The sequence below is a fragment of the Sitophilus oryzae genome, unplaced genomic scaffold (assembly GCF_002938485.1).
Source record: "Sitophilus oryzae breed Bouriz unplaced genomic scaffold, Soryzae_2.0 scaffold_1973_pilon_pilon, whole genome shotgun sequence".
NCBI lineage: Eukaryota > Metazoa > Arthropoda > Insecta > Coleoptera > Curculionidae > Sitophilus > Sitophilus oryzae.
This window is the reverse complement of record NW_022146694.1, coordinates 14035-21051: the sequence shown is the minus strand read 5'-3', so window position 1 is coordinate 21051 and position 7017 is coordinate 14035.

The window sequence follows — 7017 nt, the reverse complement described above, 5'->3', positions numbered from 1 at the left end:
TATTTTAACAAGAACTGATATTAGATCTGGCCAGTTCTATGTCAATATCATTTTTTTGTGAACATTTTGAAAGCAAGTTAGTATTTTCCAATATTGGAAATTTAGTAAGAAAATAAATTCGATATTTTCTATTTTATCTAACATCTTGGCCTCATCTCTATCAGTACAATCGTACGTTTTTTTTTCAGTATTAATCTTAAATTTGATAGACACTTGACGACGAGCAAAAAATTAGTTTTTATCGATAGTATATGTTTTCGTCGCAACCATCTAGTTGGACATAATTTTTTAAAGTTAAACAAACAGCTTTACTATTTTTTCTTTCGCAGTTTAGGCTTTGCCAACGTGGTAGACTTTCACTGAAAAATATATAAAGACTCTGAACCGTGTCAAAAAAATTTCTTATCTCGCTAATATTGCTCACAGAGTCATTTAAAATAAGTGTGTATTATGGAAAAAGTCTACCGATATGATACTTCAAAAACTCCGTGAAAACATGATAATCGCTGTGTGTTGTGTCTCCTAAACATATTTACAACTAAACCCAATTCCAAATTGACCCGTACAATAATTATTATTATTATATTTTTATAGTTTTATATCAGCCTAATTATTGCTGAAAAAAGGATTGTGTGCCTAAATGTAATTTCAGTTTTTGGTTTGTTTGATAATTGTTTTTGAAGGATGAGGTGCGGGGGCCCTCAAATTACACGGGGCCCCCCCGCCTAGCTGGGTCCGCGGGGGCCTTTGCCACGCGCCTGTCAGAATTGTATATTTTTTGCTGTTTTAAAATGTTAAAAAAGCACAAAATTTATAATCGCCCTTTCCGCAGCATATTGAATTAAATAAAATTTGTGCTTCCTTAACATTTTAAAAGAACAAAGAATTTAACATTAATCATTGTATATTTTGTTCGTGTATTTCCAGATTCCGTTTTACAGACCTTTTAAGAGAATTTCAAACTAATCTTATTATTTGGAAAATTTTCAGAAGAAAATATCTAATTTTCGCCTTGATGCTTCGCGTATGTTTAGATTAGACCAATCCAATTAAAGAACAACAAACAAAAACCATTTAGTAAAAATTCACTAGTACTGGAAAATGGAAATTTTTTTCTGGAATCGGAAAATTGAAAAACTTTTCGAAGAAAAATATTCTCTAAATAATCTGTTTATTTCGGATACTGACTTTTAAGTACAATTTTCACATCTGTGATTCTTTTTAGTCTCAAATATTGCGAAATATGGTAATATATTTCTTTGGAAGTCTTGCTGATTATTTTTGTAGCATAATATTTTTTTACACAGATTTGCAAATTGTTAAAACATATAATATATATATTTTTTCCCACAGCTATAATACCGTATGATCGAAAAAAAAATTTGAAATGACGATCGATGACGCTTCCTAAACAGGGTGAGTTTCCTAGGATGTTCTCTATGAGTATCTCGGAAACTACTGGAGATAGAGAGTCGGTTAAATAGGGAAAGAATTGCAGTTTTGTGGAGTCATAAACATGCGCCTTTCAGATTTTTGAAAAAGTTCATGACTTACTAGATATTTCGAAAAAAACAAATTTCGCTTATTTCAAAAATTCTCCCTAATTCCATAATAATCTATTTTAGACAAAAAGTTTTCACATAAAAGTTGTAGATAATAACATCCTTAATGATATTGTGTCCTCCGTTTTTTTCTCTAAAGCATGTCATTTTTGACATATGACACACGCATATGTTTTTTTAAATGGAAACTATAGTTGGCCGCAACTTCATAAAAAGCGCCATTTTTTAAGCTTTTTAGCGATATAAGCTATATATAACACGTTTCTTTCGAAAAATTATTCAGTTATAGCCAATTCTTATAATTTTTAAACAATTTCACATAGTTAGCCGTGGGAACAATTTCAGTCGTCGTTGCTATCAGTAATGTGAAACTGTCACATCCAAACTTTGTAAATTAAAATAAACAGAAATTGTAAATATGGATTTTTTAAATGAAGAAAAGCGTGTAGGTAATTATTGGTTCAACTTTTCTTGGCTATACATTTTAGGAAAAATCTCAGAACACAAACTCATTAGGGATGTGATTATCTAGAACTTTTATATGAAATTTTTTTGTCTAAAATAGATTATAATGGAATTAGAGACAATTTTTAAAATAGCCGAAATTTGTTTTCTTTTCGAAATATCTAGTAAGCCATGAACTTTTTCAAAAATCTGAAAGGCGCCATTTATGACCCCACAAAGCTGCAATTCTTTCCCCATTTAACCGACTCTCTATCTTCAGTAGTTTCCGAGATACCCATAGAGAACATCGTAGGAAACTCACCCTGTATAATTTAACATATACAGAGTGAGTCTTAAATAAGTGCAACTATTTTCAGGGCTGGTAGATCTCGATAAAAGAAACATATTTTCTCTTTACCGTTTTTCAAATAAGTCCAAAATAACCGAGTTATTTTACTTTGAAAAAATGATTTTTTGCTTAAATTTTGAGAACCACTGGATCTTTTCTCGGTTTTCTTTCTTCTAAATTTAATATATTACCTGCATTGTCATATTATGAAGAAATTATGTTTTTTAACTAAAAATTTTCTTCAAAAATTTCCAAATCTTAAAAAAATTGCGAAAAAAACTTCATAATCCTGTTTCTGGGGATTTACGCAAAAACATTTTTAGCTTAAATTTTTAGCAATTATCAAGAAATTGTGTTTGTTTTGCTGCCATATATTATCAAGAAATTATGTTTTTAACTAAAAACTGAAAAAAATCCTTTTTTTTTCAAAAATTCAAATTTTCAAAAAAATGTTTTTCGCGAAATAAAACTCATGGTCGTGTTTCTGGGGTCGAGATATACTATCCCTAAAATATTTGCCCTTATTTAAAACTCTTATTTAAGACCCTGTATTTAAAAAAATATCTGTGAAGAATAAAATGAAAAAATAATATCTTTGATGTCATGCTAGGTCCATAAAAAGATTGGTAGAAACACAGGCGTTACTTTTAATACTAGTTTGGACATGTCTAGACCAGTCCGAACCAGTAACCCAGAGATTCATTCCGATTCGAACAGATCCTCATCCTTCAAAGAAGAAATACCGAAAGTATTAGTAAACCTTCTCATTCAAGAGGGTCAAAAACAACTTGGCTATGCAAACTTTGACGTAGTAGAGGGTTTATAATAACTGAAACCGCCACAGATTAGTCACAAAATTCAGGAATGTCTACAGGTAGTTTAGCCTGTTCGGCCGTTTTATTTTCAGGTAATAAAAATTCCGTGTCGAGGAACGAAGAAAAAAAGGAAAGGTGAGCGAGCCTGTGAAATGGGCCCTTTCTCATCTCGGTAATGATTTATTACTGTCTCTTAATTTTGAAAAATCTATACACAAGCCGAAAGGCCCAAAGAAAAATGGACGGAAGTTATTAAAGTAGGCGAATGACATCACTAAAAACAGGCTTTTTTCTGTGTTGGGTATAATTTGATTGTTTGGGAAAATATGAGGTGGATGGTGTTTTTACACTGATTTGTGGAATTTCTGATGTGCTATCTTTATACTGTATGTCCCCGGATTGTCTTTATAAAAGGAAAAACTTTTTCGTTATTAATATTTTGAGAAAAATGGCATTCTTGAAAGGCTACTTAATTAGTGGTTTCAATTATACTTTATATTAAGAATTTACGATCAGGTTCAATGTCTAAAGTATTTTTTTTTCTTATGAAGAGACATTAAATTTGGTGGTTTACGTGGATATGCGTACTTATTGAAAAACAAATAAATGGAACCAACACTGTTCATAGAATAGGTAGGTACTACAGAGATGTCATGTTTATTATACAATGTTTTCCAAGACAAGGTAATAAATTTAAACGCAATTGTGCGACGATGCCAATTCTATACAAGTCCGATCTCTTTTTAAAGAAGTACCCTCAATACAATAGGTAAACGACCTTACCGAAAATATCTTGAATACAATACGCAAAACCTCTTAGAGATAGGTATATATAGGTAGATAAATATAGGGAGATTTTCTAATATATATCATATAGCTGTGATAAAAACAAGGTAATTATGCATAACACATACATAAAACTCACAGTCACTGCTGCACAACCACAGTCACTGCTGCACAACAGATTTTTTTCCATCACGCCCTAAAATCGAACCGATTGTTACCTTTACAAATGCACCGCCGCGCCGCAGTGTCCCAAACGAAAATCCAATTCTCTCGCCAATTTGGATAAGTTAAATCGGTACGATCGGTGTAACGACCACAATTCCGCGGGCTATAATAACCTCAGAGTGGTAAAACAGTGGTAAGTTCTGTACAGAGTGTCCCATTTTCGGGTATTTTACGGGGTATCTCGCTTATGTGTAGAGATACAAAGATGCGTTTTCACATCACTGTGCGTTTTTAATTTTTTTATGAAACTAAACTCTTAGTTCCTGAAATACAGGGCGAAATTGAAAATGTTGTATTTTTCCCCGACCCCCTTAATATCTAGGTTATCTGGTAACTTATCGAAAAGGTGAAAACTGAGCCCAGTAGACATTTTGGCGTAATTAGTTTTTCGTTGGGAGCTGTCGTTCTCGAAATATAACCTAAACTTATGTTTTTTTTTAATGGGATACCCTGTACAGTATTTTTTTATTAAATTTTCCCACAACTATAATACCGTATGATCGAAAAAAAACTTTGAAATGACGATCGATGACGCTTCCTATACAGGGTGAGTTTCCTAGGATGTTCTCTATGAGTATCTCGGAAACTACTGGAGATAGAGAGTCGGTTAAATAGGGAAAGAATTGCAGTTTTGTGGAGTCATAAACATGCGCCTTTCAGATTTTTGAAAAAGTTCATGACTTACTAGATATTTCGAAAAAAACAAATTTCGGTTATTTCAAAAATTGTCCCTAATTCCATTATAATCTATTTTAGACAAAAAGTTTTCACATAAAAGTTGTAGATAATCACATCCTTAATGATATTGTGTCCTCCGTTTTTTTTCTCTAAAGCATGTCATTTTTGACATATGACACATATGCATATATGTTTTTTTAAATGGAAACTATAGTTGGCCGCAACTTCATAAAAAGCGCCATTTTTTAAGCTTTTTAGCGATATAAGCTATATATAACATGTTTCTTTCGAAAAATTATTCAGTTATAGCCAATTCTTATAATTTTTAAACAATTTCACATAGTTAGCCGTGGGAACAATTTCAATCGTCGTTGCTATCAGTAATATGAAACTGTCACATCCAAACTTCGTAAATTAAAATAAACAAAAATTGTAAATATGGATTTTTTAAATGAAGAAAAGCGTGTAGGTAATGAGTTTTCTAAAAATATAATATACCCTAGACTTATTTTTTATAAATAAGGTAAAAAATACATTTTTTAACTTTTTAACATTGGCAGCCGGTTTATGATAATGAATCATGACAATTGAATAATTTATTCAACTTTAAATTTTGGCTATTGTCTTTTCCATGCTAGTTTCCGTGTTGTGTTTTGATATACTCTAGGTGAACATGTCAGAACAACAAAATTTTGATTATTTTGAAAAATATGACATGAATAAATGTTTTATATTAGCCAACGAAGATTCTGATGCAGCGGCAGAGTAGGTTATCATGTGGACAGGTAGGGTTTCCAGGTACAGGTATCCTTGTAATTAAAACATTTTAATAATTAAAATGTTTTAACTAATTATTATATGAGAAAAGAGCATATTTCGGAAAATACAGAGCAACCTAATTCAATAAGTATGTTTTAACAAACCCAGATCAAAAAGATATAACAAAGAAAATGAAGCATCTGAGGTAAATGTTTTGGCATCAGTTGAAGCCACACCAGAGACATCTTGTAAATGCATAGAGGAAGATGTGGGTGTATCTAAAACCAAAGTGCAAAAAATGTTAAAACAATTTTAATTCAAACCTTATAAATATAAACTTGTGCATCATTTTTACTCTGGGGATTCTGCGCGTAGAGTTTTGCAACTGGTACATCAACATATGTGTGGAAGAGTGAATAATTTTCTCAAGATCATTTGGTCGGACAAAGCGTGTTTTACTAGCACGGGTATCCGAAATAGGCAGAATTCAAGATTTTTACTTATTCTGTATTTTTATTTTGAAAGTTGACAATCAAATCTAAAAGCTGCATAAATGACCTAAATACAAAATATTTTCATGGTGTCTGTCTGTCCGTCTGTAACACGATAACTCAAAAACCGCTAAATCGATTTTAACCAAATTTGCCACAAAAACACTGTGGCACCCGAGAATCTGGCTATTAGTTTTTGGTGGGGGTGGGGGGTTGGTAAGGGGGTATGGGAGGAGGTTAAAAATTTAAAAAAATCGTAACTCCAAAATTAAAGTAGCTAGCTAACACGGTTTTCAATTTAAGATTAGAAATAATATTTGCAACAAAATTTGTAATAACATCAAAATCAATCAAAGTCGCAGTTTTTGAGATATTCCGTGTTTCCGTAGTCCGTTTTTGAGAAAATCCGTGTGGAGAACTTCAAACTCCCATCGGACGCGACCCCAGGTGGCGGATAGGGGAAATAACCGCGGACCAAAATTGGAAAAATTCCTTTTCTTTGAAACTAAAAGAACTGCATACCAACTTTTTATTAACATATTTTAGTATGGGCGGCTATACGTGCCTCCCGGCGCCAATTTTTTTACCTTATTTATGAAAATAAGTCTAGGATATATTATATTTTTAGAAAGCTCATGACAAAGCAAATTTAATAAACAAAAATAATATACAGGGAGTCCCATTAAAAAAACATAAGTTTAGGTTATATTTCGAGAATGCCAGCTCCCAACGAAAAACTAGTTACGTCACTGGAGTTCTACGTGAAAATGTCTACTGAGCTCAGTTTTCACCTTTTCAATAAGTTATAAGATAACGGAGATACGAAGGGCTCTATATATTTATATGATATGTAGCATCTTTAGTTTCATAAAAAAGTAGCACTGTGATGTGAAAATCGCATCTTTGTA